General features: G+C 40.2%; 1 pseudogene; it reads right to left on the reverse strand.

The window, feature by feature from the left end:
- LOC121455692 overlaps window positions 1-9,720 on the reverse strand; it is a 35,420-nt pseudogene extending 25,700 nt beyond the window's left edge.
- Window positions 9,721-26,340: the final 16,620 nt, after the last annotated feature.

The following is a 26,340-nucleotide window of genomic DNA, read 5'->3' on the forward strand; positions in this document are numbered from 1 at the left end:
TCACCCCTTCTCCTTTTTCTCTCCCCATCTCCCCTTACCCCCATCCCACCCCACCCCCAAGATCTCAATTTTCTCCCTGGCAATTTTGTCTACTTCCCATAGCCAAGAGGACAACTATATGCTTTTCCTTTGGTTCACCTTCTTACTTAGCTTCTTTGGGATCACCAATTGTAGACTCCGTGACCCTTGTTAATGGCTAGAAACCAGTTATGAGTGAGTACATCCCATATACATCTTTTTGGGTCTGGGTTACCTCACTCAGGATAGTGTTTTCTATTTCCACCCATTTGCATGCAAAATTTGAGAAGTCATTGTTTTTTACCGCAGGGTAGTACTCTAATGTGTATATATTCCACACTTTCTTCATCCATTCTTCCATTGAAGGGCATCTAGGTTGTTTCCAGGTTCTGGCTATTACAAATAATACTGCTATGAACATAGTTGAACAAATGCTCTTGTCATATGATAGGGCATCTCTTGGGTATATTCCCAGGAGTGGTATTGCTGGGTCCAGGAGTAGGTTGATCCTGAATTTCCTGAGAAACCGAAACACCGATTTCCAAAGTGGTTGCACAAGATTGCATTCCCACCAGCAATGGATGAGGGTACCCCTTCCTCCGCAGCCTCTCCAGCAATGGCTATCATTGGTGTTTTTTATTTTAGCCATTCTGACAGGTGTAAGATGATATCTCAAAGTTGTTTTAATTTGCATTTCCCTGATCGCTAAGGAGGTTGAGCATGGCCTTAAGTGTCTTTGGCCATTTGAACTTCCTCTGCTGAGAATTCTCTGTTCAGTTCAGTGCCCCATTTTTTAATTGGGTTAATTAGCATTTTAAAGTCTAGTTTCCTGAGTTCTCTATATATTTTGGAGATCAGACCTTTGTCTGTTGCGGGGTTGGTGAAGATCTTCTCCCAATCAGTAGGTTGCCTTTTTGTCTTGGTGACAGTGTCCTTTGCTTTACAGAAGCTTCTCAGTTTTAGTAGGTCCCATTTATTCAATGTTGCCCTTAATGTCTGTGCTGTTGGGATTACACATAGGAAGCTATCTCCTGTGCCCATCTGCTGTAGGGTACTTCCCACTTTCTCTTCTATCAGGTTCATTGTGTTCTGACTGATAATGAGGTCTTTAATCCATTTGGACTTGAGTTTTGTGCATGGTGATAGATATGAGTCTATTTTCATTCTTCTACAGGTTGACATCCAGTTATGACAGCACCATTTGTTGAAGATGCTTTCTTTCTTCCATTGTATACTTTTGGCTCCTTTATCAAAAATGAGGTGTTCATAGGTTTGTGGGTTAAAATTCGGGTCTTCTATACGATTCCATTGGTCGACTTCTCTGTTTTTATGTCAGTACCACACTGTTTTCATTACTGTAGCTCTGTAATAGAGTTTGAAGTCAGGGATGGTAATGCCTCCAGCAGATCCTTTATTGTATAGGATTGTTTTGGCTATCCTGCCTGGGTTTTTTGTTTTTCCATATAAAGTTGATTAATGTCCTCTCAAGATCTGTGAAGAATTTTGATGCGACCTTGATGGGGATTGCACTGAATCTATAAATTGCCTTTGGTAGAATTGCCATTTTTACTATGTTGATCCTCCCAATCCAAGAGCAAGGGAGGTCCTTCCATTTTCTGGTATACTCCTCAGTTTCTTTCTTCAATGCCTTAAAGTTCTTGTCAAATAGATCTTTCACTTCCTTGGTTAGAGTTACCCCAAGATATTTTATGCTGTTTGTGGCTATCGTGAAATGTGAAGCTTCTCTGATTTCCCTCTCTGCTTCCATATCCTTTGTGTATAAGAGGGCGACTGATTTTTTGGAGTTGATCTTGTATCCTGCCACATTACTAAAGGTGTTTATCAGCTGTAAAAGTTCTTTGGTGGAGTTTTGGGGGTCGCTTATGTACACTATCATATCATCTGCAAATAACGAAAGTTTAACTTCTTCCTTTCCAATTCGAATCCCCTTGATCCCCTTATGTTGTCTTATTGCTATTGCTAGAACTTCAAGCACTATATTGAAGAGGTATGGCGAGAGTGGACAGCCTTGTCGTGTTCCTGAGTTTAGTGGGATGGCTTTATGTTTCTCTCCATTTAATTTGATGTTAGCTGTCAGCTTGCTGTATATAGCTTTTATTATATTTAGGTATGACCCATGTATCCCTAATCTCTCCAATACTTTTATCATAAAGGGATGTTGAATTTTGTCAAATTCTTTTTCAGCATCTAATGAAATGATCATATGGTTTTTTTCTTTCAGTTTATTTATTTGCTGGATTACATTGATAGATTTTCGTATGTTGAACCAGCCCTGCATCCCTGGGATGAAGCCCACTTGATCATAATGGATAATTTTTCTAATGTGTTCTTGGATTCGGTTTGCCAGTATTTTGTTGAGGATTTTTGCATCGATATTCATGAGTGAGATTGGTCTATAATTTTCTTTCTTGGTTGAGTCTTTGTGCGGTTTTGGTATCAGAGTAACTGTAACTTCATAAAAGGAATTTGGCAATGCCTCTTCTGTTTCTATAGTGTGAAATACATTAAGGAGTATAGGTATTAGGTCTTCTTGAAAGTTCTGGTAGAATTCCGCATTGAAACCATCTGGTCCTGGGCTTTTTTTGGTAGGGAGGTTTTTGATGACCTCTTCTAATTCTTCGCTACTAACAGGTCTATTTAGATTGCTCACCTGGTCCTGGTTTAACTTTGGCATATGGTATTTATCTTAAAAAAAGTGTCCATTTCCTTTACATTTTCCAGTTTTGTGGCACATAGGCTTTTGTAGTAAGATCTAATGATTCTCTGAATTTCCTCTGTGTCTGTGGTTATGTCCCCCTTTTCATTTCTGATCTTATTTATTTGCAAATTCTCTCTCTGCCATTTGATTAGTTTGGATAGGGGTTTGTCAATCTTGTTGATTTTCTCCAGGAACCAGCTTTTTGTTTCATTGATTCTTTGTATTATTTTCTGTGTTTCTATTTTGTTGATTTCAGCCCTCAGTTTGATTATTTCCAGTCTTCTACTCCTCCTAGGTGAGTCTGCTTCTTTTTTTTCTAGAGCTTTCAGGTGGGCTGTTAAGTCTCCAACGTGAGCTTTCTCTGTTTTCTATAAGTGGGCACTTAGTGCTATGAACTTTCCTCTTAGGACTGCTTTCATAGTGTCCCATAAGTTTAAGTATGTTGTTTCTTTATTTTCATTGAATTCCAGGAAGACTTTGATTTCTTTCTTAATTTCTTCCTTAATCCAGGTATGGTTCAGTAGTTGACTGTTCAGTTTCCATGAATTTGTAGGCTTTCTGGGGGTAGCATTGTTGTTGAATTCTAACTTTAATCCATGGTGATCTGATAAGACACAGGAGGTTACACATATTTTTCTGTAACTGTGGATGTTTGCTTTGTTACCGACTATGTGGTCGATTTTTGAGAAGGTTCCATGAGCTGCAGAGAAGAAGGTATATTCTTTCCTATTTGGGTGGAATTTTCTATAGATGTTTGTTAAGTCCATTTGATTCATTACCTCCATTAATTCTCTTATTTCTCTGTTAGGTTTCTGTCTGATTGACCTGTCCATTGGTGAGAGAGGAGTGTTGAAGTCTCCTACTATTAGTGTGTGTGGTTTGATGGCTGCCTTGAGTTTTAGCAATGTTTCTTTTATATACGTGGGTGCTTTTATATTAGGGGCATAGATGTTCAGGATTGAGACTTCATCCTGATGAACTGTTCCTGTTATGAGTATAAAATGCCCCTCTCCATCTCTTCTGATTGATTTAAGTTTGAAGTCTACTTTGTCAGAGATTAGTATGGCCACTCCTGCTTGTTTCTTAGGTCCATTTGCTTGATAAGCCTTTTCCAAGCCCTTTACTCTGAGTAGGTGCCTGTCTTTGTGGTTGAGGTGTGTTTCTTGTAAACAGCAGAATGTTGGATCCTGTTTTCGTATCCAATCTCTTAGCCTGTGCCTTTTAATAGGTGAGTTGAGTCCATTGACATTAAGTGATATTAATGACCAGTGGTTGTTAACTCCGGTCATTTTTTTAGTCATAGAGTTTGTGTGTTTCCCTTCTTTGATTTGTGTTGGTGAAGGGTCTCTAGATGTCTGAGTTATTGTGGTCATTGTTGGACTCCTTGGTTAGTGATTTTCCTTCTATTACTTTCTGTAAGGCTGGATTTGTGGCTGCGTATTGTTTAAATTTGTTTTTATCCTGGAAAATTTTATTTTCTCCATTTATAGTGAACGAAAGCTTGGCTGGGTATAGTAATCTGGGCTTGCATCCATGGTCTCTCAGTTTCGTCAGTATATCTATCCAGGACCTTCTGGCTTTCATGGTTTCCATGGAGAAGTCAGGTGTAAGTCTGATAGGTTTACCTTTATAAGTAATTTGGCCTTTTTCCTTTGCAGCTCTTAATATTCTTTCCTTATTCTGTATGCTTTGTGTTTTGATAATTATATGGAGAGGGGATTTTTTTTTTGATCCAGCCTATTCAGTGTTCTGTATGCTTCTTGAACCTTCATAGGTATATCTTTCTTTAGGTTGGGAAAGTTTTCTTCTATAGTTTTATTAAATATATTTTCTGGACCATTGAGCTGCACTTCTTCTCCTTCTTCTACTCCTATTATTCTTTGGTCTTTTTATTGTACCCTTATTTCCTGAATATTTTGTGATGAGAGTTTGTTGGACTTGCTGTATTCTTTGATCAGGGTGTTTATTTTCTCTATGGTATCTTCAGAATCTGAGATTCTTTCTTCTAACTCTTGTATTCTGTTGGTTATGCTTGTTTCTGTAGACACTGTTTGTTTACTTAAATTTTCCATGTCCAGCCGGCCCTCTGATTGTGTTTTCTTCTTTGCCTCCATTTCAGTTTTCAAGTCTTGAACTGTTTCCATTATCTGTTTGATTGTTTTTCCTTGGTTTTCTAGGGTATCATTCACTGATTTATTCAATTCTTCAAACTTTCTGTTATATTTCTCATCCATTTCTATAAGGGCATTTTTTAAATGCTGTTTAAGGGTGTCAATCACTTTCATGAAGTCAACCTTTTCTACTTCTTCTTGATTAAGGTGTTCATGTCCTCCCGTTGTGAGGTCGCTGGTTTCTGGTGGCTTCATGTTGTTTTTCAGCTTGTTGGGCGAATTCTTGCCTTGGCGTCTGCCCATCTCTTCTTCCAAATGCTCCCTTATGGATCTTCTTTTACCTAATCAGGTCTCCTTGCCTACCCAACGCTGGCTCTCCCCAAAGTTCGCTCTCCTGGTGCCGAGAGATCAGGTCTCTGTGTTGGTTGGGCAGCTGGCAAACAAAGCGCCTACCCTGCTTGGTGCAGGCAGGCCATAGAAACAAAGGGACTCCCGCCCGCTTGGGTGCCCCGAGGTTTCGGACCCAGTGCCCAGACAGGCTGGGTTGGGTGATGTTATGTGCCAAAAGAGGGCAGTGGGGCCGAAGTGGGGAAGGTTCTGGATGGAAGCTGGGTGGGCTAGGAAGAAAGAGGCGGTATGCAGGGAGTGGAGGCCCTGCAGAGAGCTCAAGAAGGATAGGGGCCCAAGGAACCTCTGAGCTCCCCTTCCCAGGCTGGCGCCGAGGGGCCAGAAACTCACCCCAATGCTGGGTCTCGTGGGTCCGAGAGATCAGGCCTCCGTGCTGGTGGGCCGATTGCAAACAAAGCGTCTACCCCCAAAGCTGGCTCTCCTGGCGCTGAGAGATCAGGCCTCCGTGCTGGTGGGCAGGTCGCAAACAAAGTGCCTACCCTGCTTGGTGCAGGCAGGCCATAGAAACAAAGGTACAACCAGGGACTGAAATCTCTGGCCCTGGGGGTCAGAATCAACCGCACTTCCTCTAAGTTGTTTTCCTTACCCATGTTGTCACAGCAGTGGAAAGGGATTCACTCCCCAAAGGCACCAGGGTGGACCTCACAGCTGACCCTGTGGTCCTGCTGAAGACTGGCTCATTCATTGATAACTAGCCCCAACCTAGTCAGCTCAGCAAATTCTGCCCCTTCTCACACGCCGCGTCCCTTAAATCCATTAAGGAATAGTGTGAATACAGTCCGTGGTTGCTCACAAAGACCTGTTGTCTCTGGGCTGTGATGAAGCAGTGTATCCCAGAGCATAGTCAATCTCCTCATGGAAGCTGGGAAGTGAGCGAGGAGAGACATGGAACCAGAACAAAACATAGCCTGTTAGGCCATATCTGCAAGGACCCATTCCCTTCAACTAGGGCCCTCTCAAATTCCCGTCACCTCCTAGTAGCCCGTCAAATGATGAACCCAGCAGTGCACTGAGCCATTGATGAACATTCATGATTCAATCATCCTATAAAGCCTCACTTCTGGTAAAAAAAAAAAAAAAAGAAAGAAAGAAACAAAGGGACTCCCGCCAGCTTGGGTGCCTTATCTTTGAGTTTAAATGAGACTAATCTATAAAACTTATAACTGGATCCTCAACATATTTTTATATAATTAAAAATCATAGAATTCATGTGGACAAATATATATATATATATATTAACAAACATATATAAATTAGGTTAGTATTGCCTGAGACTTTTTGTTGTTGTTGTTGTTGTTTTGCGACAGGGTTTCTCTGTAGCTTTGGAGCCTGTCCTGGAACTAGCTCTTGTAGACCAGGCTGGCCTCGAACTCACAGAGATCTGCCTGCCTCTGCCTCCTGAGTGCTGGAATTAAAGGCATGTGCCACCACCACCTGGCTGAGACTATTTATTTTTATTTCACATAATTTATTGATTCTTTGGGAATTTCACATCATGCACCTTAATTCTGCTCACCTCCAAGTCCCGCATATCCTCCCCTCACCCCTGCAGCACCCCTATAGCAAATTTTTAATTTTTTTTTAAATCAAACAAACCAAAACAAGCAAGCAAGCAAGCAAACCTTGTCACTCCTCCATCTTTCTTGCCTCTCCAACATCTCTTCAGTCATCCTAGTGCCGTAGGAGCCGTGCTGTGTTACACTGTATACCCTTTGTTCAAAGGTCTGGTAAAGACCTCTCGTTTCTGGTACACCACCATCACTGGATCCTCACCCAAACTCTTCTCAGATATCCTGTGACTTCCCCGAGTCATGGAGACTCTTACCACAGGAACAGTCCATTCATGAGCTCCAGCGGGTCCTACATGATGTAGACAAGGTGGGCCAACCAAAAGCCCAGTTGTGAGCCTGAGTGATGACTGAGCTTGTCAATCCTAGCCACTGGGGCCACCCTCTCACGTGAGGAGGAGGAGCCATCTCCCCTACATGGCAATGGGTGGGGCCATTTCTCCTAAGTGCGGGGAGGACAACTCCCCTGTAAGGGTAGGTAGGGGTCAGCTCTCTTACCGCAGTGTCCAGTGAGAGCTGGGTCAGCTCCGCATGGCCCTCTGATTTCATCACACGTCTCCTATATCCTACTGAGGTGTCATGGGCCACAGACATCAACAGAGACCCCAGCTTCAGCAGGACCATGGACCCAGACACGGCCCTCAGCTGCAGTTTGGGCCCAGACAATATCATGGCTCCAAGAGAAAGCACAGGCCACTGAGATCATGATGGTTCTGGTGGTGGCACGCTCTAGACACCAAAAACGCTACGGGTTGTGGTTCCGACCCCAAGTATCTGAGTGACCTTTGGTGACAACACACAATGTGGACTATAACACAGACCCCTACTGCAGTAGGACCACAGACTCAGACACGGTCCTCATCAGCATCCAGGTCCTCAACAGCCATCCAGGTCTAGATGTCACCATCACCCCAGGCCACTCAGATCTCCCTGTCGTCTGTGGCAGCATGGTCCTAAAATATACTAATACAGCCCCAGAGCTCAAGTATCCACATGGCCTTCAATGGTAACAGGAGCGTTGGACATCAACACAGACCCTGGCTGCAGATGGACCTCAAACTCAGACATGACCCTCAACTGCAGCTCTGGCCAGTACATCACCATGGCATTAGTAGTAGCACAGACCACTTCGATCATTAAGGCCCTGGCTGCAGCAGGGCCCTCAGACACCAACATGAAGCCAGGTGGCTGACCTGACCCGGGGCAACTTCACTGCTCTCAATGGCAACCAGAGCCAGGGACATCGACCCAGATCCTGGCTGCTATAGGACCATGGACTCAGACAGGCCAGAGAACAACTGTGGGGTCAGTTCTCTCCACCACATATGTTCCAGAGATCAAACTCAAGTTATGAGACTTGGAGGCAAAACCTTTCCCATGCTTAAGCGCACTCTCCAGTCCTGTTTAGGCTGGTGAAACTTGAGGCCACAGATATTTACTCCTTGATGACGGAAGCCACAACATAATCCCACACCAGTTCAGAATTATAATAATAAAGGGTTATTATAACAGTCCTCTGTGCAAACAGGAACAGAATCTAGCAACCACAAGTGGGAGTCGGAAGCAAGAGAAGGGGGCTGGAAAGATGGCTCAGAGCACTGACTGCTCTTCCAGAGGTCCTGAGTTCAATTCCCAGCAACCACATGGTAACCAAATTTCATTATAGATGGTTGTGAGTCACCATGTGGTTGCTGGGAATTGAACTCAGGACCTCTGGAAATGCAATCAGTGCTTCTTAACCACTGAGCCACCTGTCCCTCCAGAGTGAAACTGCCTGGGAATACTGGTGGTGCTGCACGCCTTTAATCCCAGCACTCCGGAGGCAGAGACAGGCAGATCCCTGTGAATTCGAGGCCAGCCTGGTCTACAAGAGCTAGTTCCAGGACAGGCTCCAAAACCACAGAGAAACCCTGTCTTGAAAGAAAAAAAAAGAGAGAGAGAGCCGGGTGGTGGTGGTGCACGCCTTTAATCCCAGCACTCGGGGCAAAGGCAGGCGGATGAGTTTGAGGCCAGCCCAAGCAGGCATTGGTGATCTCTGCTACAGAAAGAGGCTAATGGTAGGCTTTCTCAGCAGAGATGACAGGGCCATATGTGGCCAGAGGGATGCGAGGGTAGGGCAACAGGTTGGTCTGGAATTCTGTCAGGTCAACATTCAGGGCTCCATCAAATCTGAAGGAAGCAGTGATGGAAGACACAATCTGCCTAATAAGGCGGTTAAGGTTAGTATAGGTGGGGGACTCAATATCAGTATTCTACGAAAGATGCCATATATGGCCTCGTTGTCCACCATGAAGGCACAATCTGAGTGCTCCAGAGTGGTGTGGGTGGTGAGGATGGAATTGTAGGGTTCAACCACAGCGGTGGAAACTTGGGGGGGGGGAGGCTGGGTAAATGAAGAACTCCATCTTGGACTTCTTTCCATAATCAAAGAGAGCCTCTCCATCCTCAGAGAGCTGAACCCAGAGCCAGTTCCCCCGCCAAAGCTGTGGAAAACCAAGAAGCCCAGAAGACCTGTGCACTGGTTGACCAGTTTGCAAATTCTGTCCAAGACAAGGTCAATGATCTCCTTGTCAATGGTGTAGTGGCCACAGGCATAGTTATTAGCACCATCTTCCTTGCCTGTGATGAGCTGTTTAGGGTGGAAGAGCTGGCGGTAGGTACCAGTGTGAACTTCATCAATAACCGTGGGCTCCAGGTCTGCGAACACTGCCCGGGGCACATGCATGCCAGCGCCTGTCTCACTGAAGAAGGTGTTGAAGGAGTCATCTCCTCCCCCTTTGGTCTTGTCACTTGGCATCTGGCCATCAGACTGGATGCCATGTTCCAGGCAGTAAAGTTCCCAGCAGGCATTGCCAGTCTGGACACCAGCCTGGCCACCATGGGTGGAGATGCACTCATGTATGGTATCTACGGGTCAGAAGGTGAGGGTGACAGAGCGGACACCAGTCCCAGTTACCATTCCCGACAGCTAAGAGTCGAGGTAAATAACACGCAATGACCCATTACGTGAGTGCCATCAATGTCCTGCATAACTGGATATAGTCATTTAAACTTAAACTCCTATTTCTATGGGAACATATAGCCCCCTGATAGTATTTGCTAGCTCCACCTTGAGCCCCCTAAGGGCAGAAGCAATTACCTTTTCAGGAAGTCCTGTGGAGCCAAACCCCTTAACTCCTCACCATTCTGGAAGCTAGAAAGGCTTACATTGAAACTCCGAAAGGTTCAGTGTCCAGGGAAAGCCTGCTGTTTTCTGGATATCATCTTCTTAGGTGTCTTCAAATGTTGGAAGGGAATAGCAGCTCTCTAGAGCAGTGGTTCTCAATATGGGGGTCACAAACCCCTGGGGTCAAACAACCCTTTCTCAGGGGTCCCTTAAGAACATCAGTAAACACAAATATTTACATTATGACTTATAAAAGTTCCAAAACTACACTTATGATGTAGCAATGAAAATAATTTTGTGGTTGGGGGATCACCACATCATGAGGAACTGTATTAAAGGGCCACAGCATTAAGAAAGTTGAGAACCACTGTGTCTCTCTATAAGGCCTCTAGTTTTATGCATGTGGGGCCCAGCCTCATGACCTAACCACATCCTAAAAGCTAAATACCAACACGTTTGGGGTTCAGCTTCAGCCTATAAATTTTAGGACACACAAGGACAAGCCAGCAGCAAAGAAATCCCATTTGAAAATGCTGGCCATGCATACCTCTACAGATTCTAGGGGGATGCATATTAATTAATCTTCCCTTATCAAAATTCTCAAAAGATAAAATAAAATTTGTTGTAAGATAATATATACAAAGTATTGAGGAAAGACAATAAAATTTTTTTCACAGTCACACACATAATGTTCACACACAACAACACACAAAAAGGCTCAAGAAATTACAAGACACCAACAAAGAAGTAAAAGCCGTAGACCTTGAAAACCAAAGAAAGGAGTGTGCTATGATATCAGATTGTGCCTCTCAACTACACAGCATAAAACTAAGATACCCACAAATAGTTGAGAAGAAGGGGTCAACCCCAGAAGCAAATGAAGGATATATGGGGTACTTTTTCAATTTCTTGTTTATGAGTTTTACTGTTTTGCCTGTGCTAAACCAAACTGGGTAACTCTCATTTAGTTAAACAGAAGAGCAGCCCCTGAAAGAAAAACAACAAAACATCTTTCAGAAAGAAAGACTACTGCCAGCATTAAGTTAAATGCTCTAATACAGGATGAGCAAGTGTCTTGCTGGATAATTCTCTCTAGAATTCAGAGTTTAGCTTATTAAATATTCCTTTTATTAGTCTCTGTAATCTTCACTCATTGTAACTGATAAAACACTTGCTAAAGCTCACATAATAAGGAAAGCTGTATTTCACATAGAATTTCCTCTTCCATATCACTAATTCCCCTCTCTTAATCTTGAGCTTTCTTATTTGTAGGTGAACATCACCTACCCAGACCCCCAAGCCAGTGCATGTACCTCCTGCCAACTATAACTAAGATGCTGGAATTCCACATCACTGCCTTAAGTAACAGGCAGGCTTCAGGCTTTCCACCGTCTGAGCACTACGACCGCATTAGCTGAGCACTAGTGGTGTAGCCACTGTACCAACTATTGATATTAAATCTTTGAATGCAATGAAAGTTAACAGTGCTATTTTTATGTTATGCCAAAAAAATCATACAGCCTGTTTTCCCTTTTTGATTACAGTTCATTTAAGGGAAAAATGTTGCTGAGTGGTTTGACAATGCTTTATGTGTCTTCGACTGATAGAACACACAAAACGTTTGAATAGGCCCATTTATTTGAGAAGACGTATTAAATAATACTTTAAATGTGAACATGAATGTCATAAATTTTGTAGTCTCTTTAAAGTAGGATAAATCTGGTATTTAAAGTGGTCTTTGTTCAGAGCCATTTTTTTTCAAACAGTCATAAAGGGACTCTGATTTGTGCGGCATGAACAATGCCAGCATCATCATTTTAATGTTATCCATATGGGCTTCTAATAATAGATAAGAGTCTACATTTGTATTATATGTTTCAGAGACATTTAAAATCTAGATAAGGAAAGGCTGATTTCATTGGCCCCATAGTTAAAGGAAAGCAGGCCCTAATTAAAAGAACTCTGTTCTGAATTAACTAGTTTGACATGTGCTAATTGACAGTTCCTGTGAAATGGTTCTAATTAAAGTCAATATGTCTTTTTCAATTAAAAGGAAATTAAGAATATACTAATATACATTAACAACTTAATCTGCCTTCAATATCCCATACATCAGCTGCTTTTCCCCACTAACACTGGAGAAGCATCTGACGTGTATCATCTACTGTTTGCTTATGGTCCCTCGTTATGACCTCACGCCAGCACAGCAGCAGCAGAAGGTAACCGGAACACTAGCTTTTCGGAACTCTACACTCTCATTCTCTAAGTATAAACATGCCTTGCTGTATTTTAAAAAATGGGCATTTCTTAATAAGAATCTTTGCTAACTGGAAACAAATACAAGTGTTCTCAATTACTTTGTCTTTTTACTATAGACCTTAGAGGTAATTGCATTCTGCTGGGGAGAAGGCTGGACTATGTTTTCATCATTTGGCTTGATTCAAAGCAAAGCTTGATTTGAGCAACATAAAACAAAAACATCTTTAAAATCATGTTCTGTTTACCAAATGAAACTTTGGGGAAAGCTCAGGTGGGAGTACTCTGCACGCTGTATGCAACAGGAAAATGGAAAGTAAGGTTGCTTAGATGCCAACAGCGCCAGAAGGCTCATCATACAAAGATAGTATAGCATTAGAAGCTGTTTATAGCAACATAACTAAATATTCATGGACACACTAGCAAGGGTGTGGTGTTAGCTAAATATTCATGGACACACTAGGAAAGGTGTGGTGTTAGCTAAATATTCACAGATACACTAGGAAAGGTGTGGTGTTAACTAAATATTCACAGATACACTAGGAAGGCTGTGGTGTTAACTGAAAACTCATGAACACACTGGGAAGGTTGTGGTGTTTGTAGTTGTAGGTCTAGTGAAAGTTATATTGACCTGAAACACTGACACTAATGCAAACAACATTAACATCACATGGAGAAATATGTAAAAGATTAAAAACTATTTGTTTCTTAGTGCATGATTATAATTTAAATACTTTAGCCACAATTTTAAAAGGCCTTAGGAGAAAGTTTTCAGAAGACACTATATGCAGTTGTTTAATTTGCCATAGATAACACTTTAATAGACATTTCATCCCCACTTCCTGTTCTCCAGGTTTTAAAGTTAAATCATAAAATACAGCTACTTAAAGAAATAGTAAATTACTTGTTTCCAACCAAACTAATTTATTTGTGTCCAATGTACATCAAGAACAACAGGTAAGTAAGCCAATTCCATTATTTCCTTTGTTAGCGTACATTTTTAAAATATGAAATTTGCTATTCCCTGTAACTTTCTGAGTAGGATAGAGAGAAATGTAGGGCTGCCTGCCAGCCAGGCACCCCTAGGTCTCCATTGAAACCATTTCTTCCCTAACGTGTCTTCTTCTGAGTAATTACCAAAAGTTTAATGAAAGTCATCTTGTGTGGGACTCTAAAAGCAGCTGAAGTCCAGCAAGTTCTCAGCAAGAGTGAAGGCATATCAACCCACTTCAGTAAAGTGCACAGCGGTAGCGATGGTCAGCCTCAGCCGTCAAAGCACAGTGAGTACCTGCATGTAGAGTTGACTTTCCAACCCTAAGCTCTTGCTCCTCAAGCTGGCACAGGTTGGAAATGCTGCAGTAACAGCAAGTATTCAGCTTTTTGAAATGGAAAAGGAGCCAGTGCAGCAACTTTTCTGCCCAATCAAAGAGCACTGTCTACAACAGGCCTACACAACACAAGGCCTGCAGACTGCACACAGCCGTGAAGCAATTGTTGAGGACCCACCCACAGATTTGGGAAGAGAAGCAAGAAGAAGGATTGGCAATACAATACCTATGTCAACAAGAAGACACGAGGCCATTCTGCAGACTCCGCTTCCACGTTCACATGTTAGTGCCATGTATCTGAACTCAAGATGGCAGTCCGCATGAACCGCACGTCCTCCTAACAAAGGCCTCGTTACTGCAGTGCTGCACCAGCCCAAGCACTTCCTGGCGGTGAAAACTCTACTGAGATGAAATTCTGGAAACCCAGAGCTGTGACGCACGCTTCTAACAATTGATAAGTATCTATCAGTGTTCCCTATGGTGTATGTTTTCATATTAGAATGTGCTTGCATCTCAGCTCTTGATCCTGTCATTTGGTTGCAAACAGGTGATTAAATAACTTATTTACAGAGAAACCCTGTCTCAAAAAAACAAAAATAAAAAATAACTTTGTTGCTCCAAGAACACTTGCAAGAATAAGCATAGATGGGGGCAAAGTCACGGAAGAAAATGTGGGAGAAAGCTCCAAGGTCAGCTTCTCCGTCAGATGTGACAGAATCAATTATTTCAGCATGCTAGAATCTAATCACACTCTTTAGTACCAACAGGAAAGCCTAATAAAGAAAATATGAGTAATATTGGTGAGTTCCAGTGACAGGTTTAACAATTTAAGAATATCTCCTATAATTGCTAATCCCCATAGAATGCAGTCATGAGATTAGGACCTATATTCCCACTGTATCCTGCTAGTACCAGGATTGATTGCAAAGGCTTCCTGCTCCATGAACTAGAGTTCTGTATTGGATCTGTCTGGTAGTTTCTGAAGGGCAATCAAGGAGGCAAGCCAGAAAAGTGAAAGCAGCTTGCCCTGCCTGTCAACTGAAGTCAGAGACAGGACATATCTCAAAGCTTTTCTTTTCTGTTATAACCTGGCATTTAAGAAAATCATTCATTGACCTTGCCAATAATAAAGAAATAGGCTTCAACAACAACACAATAAAAAGTATTACAATTTTTGTCTGTTTGTTGCAAAATTGGAAATGTCACTGAATAAATGAACATCTATGGTCTTTATTAAACAATGACTACCACTTTTCCATATATTTTTTGGAATACAAAAATTCCATATATTTTTTATACAAACCACACCAAAAAAATAGAAAAGTATAACCCATCATGGGGGAAAAAAAACTAAGAGAAACTGTTCCTAAGGCAGTACAGACATACTTACCAGACAAAGACTTTATCATAATTATTTATAAAGGAATTAATAAATAACTAAATTAAATTAGGCAACCTAAGTGTGAATCAGTAAAGATATCAATAAAGAATAGAAAATTTTTATTTATTTATTTATTTCTTATGTATACAACATTCTGCCTCCATGTATGCCCACACACCAGAAGAGGGCACTAGATCTCATTACAGATGGTTGTGAGCCACCATGTGGTTGCTGGGAATTGAACTCAGGACCTCTGGAAGAGCAGCCAGTGCTCTTAACTACTGAGCCATCTCTCCAGCCCTAGAAAATATTTTGTAAGTACAAAAACTGGAGCTGAAAAGTATGAGATGAAAATTTTTAATTCATAGATATGTTCCATACTCCCTTTTAGCAGGGAGTATGAAAAACAAAGAAAGAAAGAAAGAAAGAAAGAAAGAAAGAAAGAACTGCCAAGTATGCACTGGAGTGCAGAAATTAGTAGAGAAAAATGAACACAGCCTGGCAGACTTATAGGACACCATCAATCACACTAATACAGTATGGAAGTTATAGAATGAGAAGAGACCAAAATAGTTGAGGAAAAAAATGAGAAAACTCCCTAAGTTTAATTGACGATAAGAATCTAAACATTGGAAATCTAGGAACTCCAAGCAAGACAAACTCAAAGATATCCATTGCAAGATGTATGATCACATGATTAAAAGTAAAAGACAGGAAGAAAAGTCATGTAAGGAGCAGAAATGACAGGACTCATCCTATGCTCTGAATCCTCAGCAAATTGCTAATTGTTTCTCATAAGAAATTCTAGAGACCAAAAGAAAATAGGATAAACTATGTAAAATATAGAAAGAAGAAACCATGCCAGTCAGAAATTTAATCTAGAAAACAAGTCCTTCAGAAATGAAAACTCTGCTATTTCAAGATAACAAACCCTAAGAGAACTCGTTGCTAGTACCCTAATCAGCAAGACTTGCAATGTGGATGGGGAAATCTCATAGGGAGCAATCCCTCTTGTTATTTTCTGTTTTATTTTAAAGAATACACCAAATGTGAAGTTATGTTGATGTTCAAATAACACACAGAGATGAAAATTGTGACAACATGTGTGTGATACAAATGCTCTGCCGTTGAACTACACCCGGTCCTGGTTAGTTAGAGTCATCACAGAGGAGCGAGCCTCAGTTGAAAAAAAAATGCCTGTACAAGATGAGGCTGTAGGCAAGTCTGTAGTATGTTTTCTTAATTAGTGAGTGATTCACAGAGGACAGCCCATCATCATAGGAGGAGCCATCCCTGGGCTGGTGGTGATCCTGGATTCTGTAAAAAAGCAGGCTGAGCAAGCCAGAAAAGCAAATCAATAAACAGAGACCTCCATGTCCTCTTCATCAGCTCCTGCCTCAGACTCCTGTCCTGTTTTAGCTCCTGTTCTGACTTCCTTCAATGACAGACTATAAATAAACTCTTTCCTCCACAAGTTGCCTTGGTCATGGTGCTTCATCATAGCAATAGCAACCCTAAGAAAATGCCTAACCTAAAAGGGTACTTATGAAAAGCCCACACCTAGCATCTTATTCAATGATGAAAGAATAAAAGGTTTTCTATAAGACCAGGAGCAAAATAATTATTATTTAACATTTTATAGAAATCTCTCCAGCCCAGAAATCTCAAGACAAGAAAAATAAATAAATAAAATAAATCCAAATCAGTGACACCCTTTACAGGTATGGAGAGGTAAAATTACATCTATTTACACATAACATGATTCTACATATAAAATACAATGTAGATATTTCAGAGGCAAATTAAAAGTACCTGCTAGAGTCATAAATCAATTCAGTGAAGGTGCAAATTAGGAAATGAACAAGCAGAAATAAGTTGTATTTCTATACAGTAACAATAAACCTGAAAAAGAAAATTAAGAAATCAATTCTACTTACAAAAGTTCACAAAAGGATAGAAAATCTATAAACTAGACCATGACAGTGAAAGTTGTGTATACTGGAAGCCATAAAACCCTGTGGAAAGTGGTTAAAGAAGTCAAGATAAATTGTAACGCATCCGTATTTCTGAACGGAAAGTCCTAATGTGAAGAGGAAGATCAATTTTCCTTTAAATAACCCACAGTTCCTTGAATTTATATGGAATTTCAGAGGACTCTAACCACCAAAACAATATCTGAAAGAGAAAAGGTATCTGGAAAATTCAAAATTACTTAATTTCAAAACTTCCTACAAATCTAAAATAACAGAACCAGTATATTGCCATTATAGTAATAACATATATAATATTACTGAAAGTCCAGAATAGATCTGAACTTTTTGGTCAATTGATTTTCTTTTTTAGATTTATTTATTTTATTTTACATGTATGAACATTTTTTTTCTGAATGTATCTCTGTGAACTGCATGTCTGCCTGGTGTCTGGGAGAGCAGAAGAGGAATGAGGTTCCCTGGAACTGGAGTAGCAGGTGGTTAGGAGGCAAGACATGAGTGCTGGGAACTGAACCCAGATTAAAAAAAGCAACAAGGGCTTTTAACCACTGAGCCATCTACATCTCCAGTCCTGCCGACTGATGCCCAACAAGCATGAACAGAACATTCAATAAGGAATGAAATGTATTTGATAGACACATGGAACAGATAGGTAGCCACATATAAAACAGAGACTGTGCATCCCCACCAGTTCTACCCCTTATCCTACAATCAATGCAGAACAGATGGCTGGTCTAAATACAAGAGCTTAACTATGCAACTAATAAAAGAAAACAGTTAGATCTTCATGACCTCAGAGGGGGAAATTGAGTCTTTGATGTGTTCAAAACAAATTAGCAATAAAAATTATACTGATAAAAATCAATGTATTTTTGGTCTCAAAATATATTACTGTCTATATAAAGAGAAAACCATTGACAGAATGGAATGTTTTTATATTTTTTTCAAATCATATATCTGCTGAGACATTACTACTAAGATGTGTAAAATTATTGCTCAACAACAAAAAGAAGTAATCATACAATAAAAAAGCAAATACTCAAAATGAAGCATATGAAGCATGACCTAAGCAACAATTCTCGAAACTTCTGCTACCTTAGTGCTGCCAGTGAGGATGACGCCTCTAACACCGTAAGGACCTTGAGTACCAGATCCCCCTAAATCACAGCACATGGTTCTTTTTATGTAATATGCACAAGAGGCAAAATGACAGAAAATAAAATAGTGGAAAATAAGATAAAATAATTTGTTCTAAACAATAAAAGTTCAGAAAAAAACAGGCATTCATTCTCCCATATATCTACTAGTTTAGTTTAATTATCTTCCTGGGATGGTCTCAAACACGACACACTTTGCAGTGGCTTCAATGCTCACTCCTCACACGTTTGCCTATGTGGCTCTTCTTTTCAACTCACCATTCTTATTTGAGGTTCTACTCCGGTGTTTGGTTCGGTTTGATTTTGTCTTCTGTTGCTTAGACAAAGAAAATAGAATAATATATACCCAAATCTTGCATTAAATTACAATTCTTTTTAAGAGAGAAAATACAAATGGGAAACTCCCTAAAATTTTCACTACATTGCAAACTATTTATTTGCATATTCTCTATAATTCAGTTCAAATATTTCTAGATTTTCACCATAACAAAAAGACCAACATTAGGCCTTAGCTGTGTGGTAGAGTTTAGTTAAGAATCCAAGACAGGGCTAGGGAGTTTAGCTACAATAGCCTACACCCTGTGTTCAATCCCCAGCACCACACAAAAAAAATGTAAAGATTGTTTACTTTTATTTTATGAGTTTTATTTTATAAGTGTTTTCTCTTCATGTACATAAGGGCTTGTCATGTGCACCTTGTGCTTGTAGAGGCCAGAAGAGGGCACAGGAACTGGAGGTAGGCAGTCATCAATCAGGTGGTGGGAAAAAACCCCATTCCTCTGGAGAGCAGCAGATGCTCTCAACTGCTGAGCCATCGCTCCAGCCCTATTTTTGGTAATTACAAAGATAATAATGCTTCATACTTTATTATATCTCGAAGAAAATGTGTTCTCAAAGTTTTAATATTTGACATACAAATAGTTCGCTGTACCAACTTTGCAACAAGGTACTGCTTACACTTACTAATGTGGTACAAATGGGCATCTAGCTGTTAACAGATAAATTACTTCTTAAAATTAGATGTCTACTAACTAACATCAATACTTGTTTCTCAATTTGGAAATGTTCGCAAGCAAATTTTCCAATTTTTTTTTAACTTAAAACCAGAAAAGAGACTATTTTGTGGAGTACTGAGGGAATGACTCAGTGGACACTGTTAGGAGTCGCACAAGAAGACCAAATTACATCATTGTAAGATATATGCAGACGGTCTAGGTCAGTCTCATGGTCCCATGCAGTCTCCTTGGTTGTTGGTTCAGTCTCCGTGAGCTTCTATGAGGCCAGGTCAGTTGATGCAGTGGGTTTTCTTGTGATGTCCTTGGCACCACTGGGACCTGCAGTCTTTCCTCCCTCTCTTCTGCAGGATTGTGGGTCTCTGCATCTGTTTCCATCAGTAGCTGCATGAAGCCTCTCTGACGACAGTTGGGCTACACACTAATCTATGAAAACCCCACTTTTTATTTTATTTTATTAGATTATTTTATTTTGTGTGAACATTTTGCCTGCATGTCTTTATGAGCATCATGTGCACATCTGGTGCCTCAGGAAGTCAGAACAGGACATCAGATCCCCTTGAACTGGACTTGTGAGCCACTATGTGAGCACTGGGAACAGAGCCCTAATGCTCTGTAGGGACAAGTACTCATAAACACTGGGCCATCTTTCCAACCCCTTAGTCTGGACCTCAAAGTCTGTCTTTCTGGGCACATAAAAAAAGCTGAAGTAGGAAATGCTGTCAACAACAATGAAGATGCTTGCTGTTTATTTATCTTGTTGTGTGAAAGCCTTGCATTCCCACTCCCCTCATCCCCACAGATGTAATTAAAACCCTTGCTGCCTGAAACCAGATGTCTGTCTCTCACCTGGTGAGTTTATAGATTCTGAAGAAAGAAACTGTGCCGGCTAATTCTAAGTCAACTTGACACAAGCTGTAGTCACCTAAGAGGAGGGAATATCAATTGAGACAATGCTGTAGGCAGGCCTGTAAGGCATTTTTCTTAATTATATGGGAGGACACAACCCACAGTGCATGGTGCCCTGCTGGTGGCCCCGAGTTTTTTAAGAAAGCAGGGTAGGTAAGTAATAGGCAACTCCTCTGTGGCGTCTGCATCAGCCCTCGCTTCAAGGCTCCCGCCTAGCCTGAAGTCCTGCCTTGGCTACCCTCAATGGACTATGACTTGAGATATGTAAGCTAAATAAACCCCCTTTGCACCCCAAATTGCTTTTGGTCATTGTGTTTCCTCACAGCAGTAGTGACCCTAAATAAGAGAGGCCTGCTTCAGTTATCAACAGATGATCAAAGATTCTGCTTTAGCAAATTCAATTACGTAGAAAGTTAAGCTGTCCGTCTTAATTGCACTTCACTGTCGAACACTGACAACTCCAGGATCCACAAGAGTTTTTTCCATAGAGTCTTGGCTGTGTTTGCTAGCATGTGCATGTTATTGGTTCCACCTTACATTCATATTTAAATGTGTGTGCCTCATGCAGAATTGTTTGGTATGCATAAAAGTCAACTGGTGTAACTTTGACACATGCAGACGACAGAAGAAATGAACAAACAACAACAAACTTCTGGTAAATGTCATAGCATGAACATCAGGAAACGTTTGTTAAGATTCTCCATAGTTTCCTCACATCCCACACGTGTGTTTTTAATATGTTACTAAATATGAGCAGGGCTGGGTTCCGGAGACCGAATCAAGGTCAGTTTGGGAACACCTCACTCACGCTGCTGACCGATCGCAGCACTGGATAGCATGCTGCCGTTTGTACACCAGCTTGCTTCTTTGCTTTTCTAACTTTTTAATTGTTTTTGATTTGGGATTTTTTTAAGACAGGGTCTCTTGTTAACCAATGCAGCTTTGAACTTCTAATCTTTCTGCATCTACCTCCCAAGTGCCAAAATTCCAGGCCTGTGCAACCACACTGTTTTGTGTGGTCCATGGAATCAAACACTTGGCATTTGTACAAGCTAGAGAAGTGCTCTCCCCAGTGAGCGACATCCACATCACTTTACCCTGGATTTCAAAGAAAACTAACTAAATTTTCTCAAAGACAGCATCTTCTCTGGCTCCCAAAATTAACTTCCCCAGGAACTACTTAAAGTAGTCTAAGTATAGTTTGAATGATGGTTCTGTTCTGTCATTATTTTCCCACTACTAAATATTCTGTATAAGTTTTAAAATGCATTGCAAATTGAATACCTACTTTTATCACTAATAGTCAAAATTGGTTGAATAAATTTTCTTATACTTTTGCAATATTATTGCCTCAGCTCAACCTTCCAAATAAATGTGGTATCTTCACATGACAACAGGGAATTTTTTTAATACTACAAGTCTCGTTAAGACATATGAAACCTTGACTCTGATTTGTATAGTTCTAAGCTACTCGACTGTTTGCTGGTATTGTCTCAATTACATTTAAATTCACAAAAGTAAATAGCAAAATATCCAGTCAAAACATATTCCACATAGAAATTTCTCTGTGTGGCATGCTGATCCTAGAGGCGGTGTTACTGAAGCACCTCGGCTGACATACAGGCTAAAGGAAAGCGTGCAGAGAACAGCCAAAGAGGAAGTGAGTGAGATAAACCTGGCACCCATGCAATGGGACGCTTGCTCCTGAGAAAGTCACAAAATAACCTGGGACAGTCTGCCCTCACATCCACTAGTTACTAATTATAGTTCAGTAATATTTTCTATATTGCTAAAAATAATTTAAATTCTCCACAATGTTGTCTGAAAGCCAAGTGACATCGTTATTTATTGCCCTTTCAAATCGGAGGTTGAAAGGAAGTCCTAACCTCCTTGAACCTAATTTCCCTGGCTTTTCTTCTTTCATTTAGAGAATAGTAAGTGTGGGCAGAACTTAAAAATACGATGAGAAACATCTTAAAATAATGATTACAGATGGTTTGCCACTTCAGATAAAGACAAGGACGGATTAGATAGGGAAGGAGGTTTACTTTGATCTTAAATAACATCTAACAAAACTGTGAGAGAGAGAGAGAGACCACATATACACACACACATCTTTCAGCTAATTAATTACAGGAAAGGGGGGCATATGGGTGTCAGAAATTAAAACAATTGATCTACTTTAGGCATCAATAGACAGAAATGTCCAATAAAATACAGAACACACACACACTTTAGAAGAACAGAGTTACAAGAATGTAAGTTACAGCTCCAAGAACACTGGGGAAATATAAAGAAGAAGCTGACTTAGAGCCCTATTGCTGCCCTATGAAAGTCTCCATATAGAGACAGAAGGCGTGATTTGGGACCACACAGTAATGGTTACGGCAAGACACCTGGTACACACACACACACACACACACAAACACACACACACACAATGGCACAGAGGCGGATTCCACTTTTGGGAGAGAGAGCAGAAGAGCAAGGAAGCTGGAATTATTTTTTTGACCAAAAGCTCTGGGTAAAAAGCAAAGTGTAAAGAAAGACGTCTATGTACAAATGCCCTGTACCTTTGCTGTGCTGTGTGCCTGCGCCCAGTCACAAACATCAGCGTTAGGAACCTTCATGACTTCTAGACTACAATGGTATAATCCCAGGAAATACTACTAATTTTTTAAAAGACAAAAAATGTATGTGCTTAATAGCATGAAAAATATGTCAGCATTTCCTGAAGAAAGAAATTACAGGTGTGGTTTTATTTAAAAATTCAAATGAGAAATCTAAATCTAATTAAATTGCTTCCCGTAGGAAAGGAAAAGCATGGGTTGAGTAAAGAAGGGACATCTGAGACCAGACTTCTAAATTGGCCTCACCTTCTTCTTTTAAAACTATATAAGAATTTAAGACAACTATAAAATAAAATTGAACTAACAATTTGAAAACATATCCCCCGAATTTGGAAGTTATATAGACTGAGAAGGAATTGAAGTAGTAAGGGGAGGTGCAAGAGGAAGCAGGTGACCTTGAAGTGAAAAGGGGACTGTCAGGTGAGGGAGGGCTTAGGGGAAGGAGAGGAGACTGGGAGGAAGTGGGCAAAAGAAGCAGCGGAAGTGATTGTGTTTGTAAATGATTGTGATGTTTGCTAATAAAAAGGAAAGTTGTACAAAATAAACTAACCCCTGCATCGTTTCTGACTTAAACACACAGAAAACAATTCTTCGACTCCAGAGTAAATTAATAAAAAATTCTCAATGTGTAATAAAACAACTACATAGAATTTTTGAATTGTTTTCAGTATTCATACTGTTAGCATTGGAATTGTACTATTAATATTAACATTGAAATATTAAATAATTTTATTAATGTTATTAGGAACTACATTTTCAACATGAGACCAGAAACACCAACACACACACACACACACACACACACACACACACACAAGTAAAACCCCTTTAATACTGAATCTAAATTAAAGAATGTCATGAGAAAGGCTTATTTGCAACATTGGCCCTGGAAACTTCTGTTTTGGAATACTCCTGTCCCTCTGGCAAGTGTCTTTGTACCTAAACTGTTCATACCATATGGTTACACTAACATTGTCTTTCTAAAAGCCTGGCATTGTGAGCATGCCAAGCATAGGATACCTGCATGGCCAGTCTCCAATAAATACCCTGGGCTTTAAGTTTTCAGAAAGTCTCTAGTGCACACTTGAGAATGTCGGGACTCATTCCTGAGGGAGCTCAATATGTTCTGTGGAACTAAATATCTTCTTATGAGAAGATCCTTCGAGATGCTCCCTCAAAACTCAACATCATTTTCCTGCATTACTAAAACTGTTTTGTATACTTCTGCAATAATAGATGCTATTCGTGATTATGACATTATGTTGAGTCCTGCAAATACTTTTGGAAAATCACTGAACCCAGGGGTTAAGGGCTTATCTTACCAAGTTGAAAGATAACTATCTGTTTTCTCTAACAAATAAATTAAACAATGCAAAAAACATAAAGAATTTAAAAACCTAGATATCAAAAAACAAAATAATTTAATTAAAAACTAGGGAACTAGATCTAAACAGAAAATTCTCCAATAGGATCTCAAATGGCTGAGAAACTCTTAAAGAAGAAATGGACAACATCCTTAATAATCGAAACTTTTTGTATCTTTAATTTTATTTATGTATGTATTTATTTATTTATTTTACATCCTGACCACATTTTCCCCCACCCTCTTCTCCTCCTCTTCCCCCCACTCCTCTCCAATTCTTTTTTTTTGTTTGTTTGTTTTTGGGTTTTTTTTTGTTTTTTTTTTTCCTTTTTTTTTTCCTCTCCAATTCTACTCCTCTTCTGTTTCTGTTCAAAAAGGGGCAGGCCTCAAAGCATGACATATCAAGTTACAATAAGACTAAGCTCCTCCCCTTGTATTAGGGTTGAGCAAGGCAATCAAGTATGAGTTTCTAAATTCAGTTTCTAAAAGTCAGCCAAAACTTTAAGGGTAGCTCCTGTTCCCAATGTTAGGAGTCCTACATATAGATCAAGATACACTACTGCCACATATAATGTAGAGGCCTTAAGTCAGTCCCATGTAGGCTCCCTGGTTGCTGGTTCAGACTCTCTGAGTTCCTATGAGCCTGACTAGGTTAGTTGTTTCTGTCTGTTTTCTTGTGATGTCCTTGACCTATCTGTAAAGGTTTGTAATCTTTTCTCCCTCTCTTCAGTAGAATTCCTCTAGCTCAACCTAATGATTGACTGTGGGTCTCTGCATCTGTTTCCATCAGTTACTGATGAAGGTTCTCTGATGACAATTAGGGTAGTCACCAATCTGATCACAGGAGATGGCCAGTTCAAGCTATGTATCCACTATTGTTAGCACTGTTAGCTAGGATCATCCTTGTAGATTCCTGGGAGTGTCCCCCTTATATCAAACATCTACCTGACTCCAAAGTGACCCCCTTTCCAGTCATCTCTTTCAGTACTCTCCCCTTCCATCCATCCCACCCACCATGATCCCTCATGCTCCCATTCCCACCTACCCCAAGTTTACCCACAAGATCTCTTCTATTTCTCCTTTCCTGGGAGATCCATGCATCCCATCTTGGTTTATCTAGACTCTCTGGGTCTATGAATTAAAGCATGGTTAACCTTACTTTATAACTAATATTCATTTATGAGTAAGTAAATATCATATTTGTCTTTCTGGGTCTGGATTACCTAACTCCAGATGATTTTTTCTAATTTCATCCATTTCAAATTTCCTGATGTCATTGTTTTTAACAGCTGAGTAAATTGTGTAAATGTACCATATTTTCTTTATCCATTCTTTGGTTGAGGTGCATACAGTTTGTCTTCAGGTTCTAACTATTATAAATAAAACTGCTATGAACATAGTTGAGCAAGTGTCCTTGTGGAATGTTCCTTAGGTATATATCCAAGAGTGGTATAGCTGGGTCTTGAGATATATCCATTCCCAATTTCCTAAGAAACCATCATATTGATTTCCAAAGTGAATGTACAAGTTCGTCCTCCCATCAGCAGTGGAGGAGTGTTCCCTTGTTCTACATTCTAACTTGTATAAGCTGTCATCAGTGTTTTTGATGTTAGTCATTCTGACAGATGTTAAGGTAGTATCTCAGAGTCATTTTAATATGCATTTCCTTGATGGGTAAAGATAGTGAATATTTCTTTAAGTGCTTCTCTGCCATTTGAGATTTCTCTGTTGAAAATTCTGTTTAGATCAGTACCCAAGTTTTAATTGGATTATTTGGGTTTGTGTTGCCTAGTTTCTTCAGCTCTTTATATATTTTGGAAATCAGCCCTCTGTCAGACGTAGGATTGGTGAGAGTCTTTTCCCATTCTGGGGGCTATTTTGTCCTACTGATAGTGTCCCTTGCCTTACAGAAGCATTTCAGTTTTATGAGGTCCAATTTATTAATTGTCAATCTTAGTGTCTGTGCTACTGGTGTTATATTCAGAAAGTTGTCTCCTGTGCCAATGCTTTAAAGGCTACTTCCCACTTTCTCTTTTATCATATTCAGTATAACTGGATTTATGTTGAAGTCTTTGATTCACTTGGACTTGAGTTTTCTACAGGGTAGTGGATATGAGTCAATTTGCATTCTTCTACCTGCTGAAGGCAGTTATGCCTGCACCATTTATTGAAGGTGCTTTTTTTTTTCCATTGTATCATTTTGGTTTCTTTGTCAAAAATGAGATGTCTATAGAAGTGTGATTTTACATCAAGGTCATCAATTTGATTCATTGATCCACCTGTCTGTTTTTATGCCAATACCATGCTATTTTTATTACTATA

Source organism: Microtus oregoni, unplaced genomic scaffold, assembly GCF_018167655.1.
Source record: "Microtus oregoni isolate MIOR12 unplaced genomic scaffold, Mior012 000014F_ref0000157, whole genome shotgun sequence".
NCBI classification, from domain to species: domain Eukaryota; kingdom Metazoa; phylum Chordata; class Mammalia; order Rodentia; family Cricetidae; genus Microtus; species Microtus oregoni.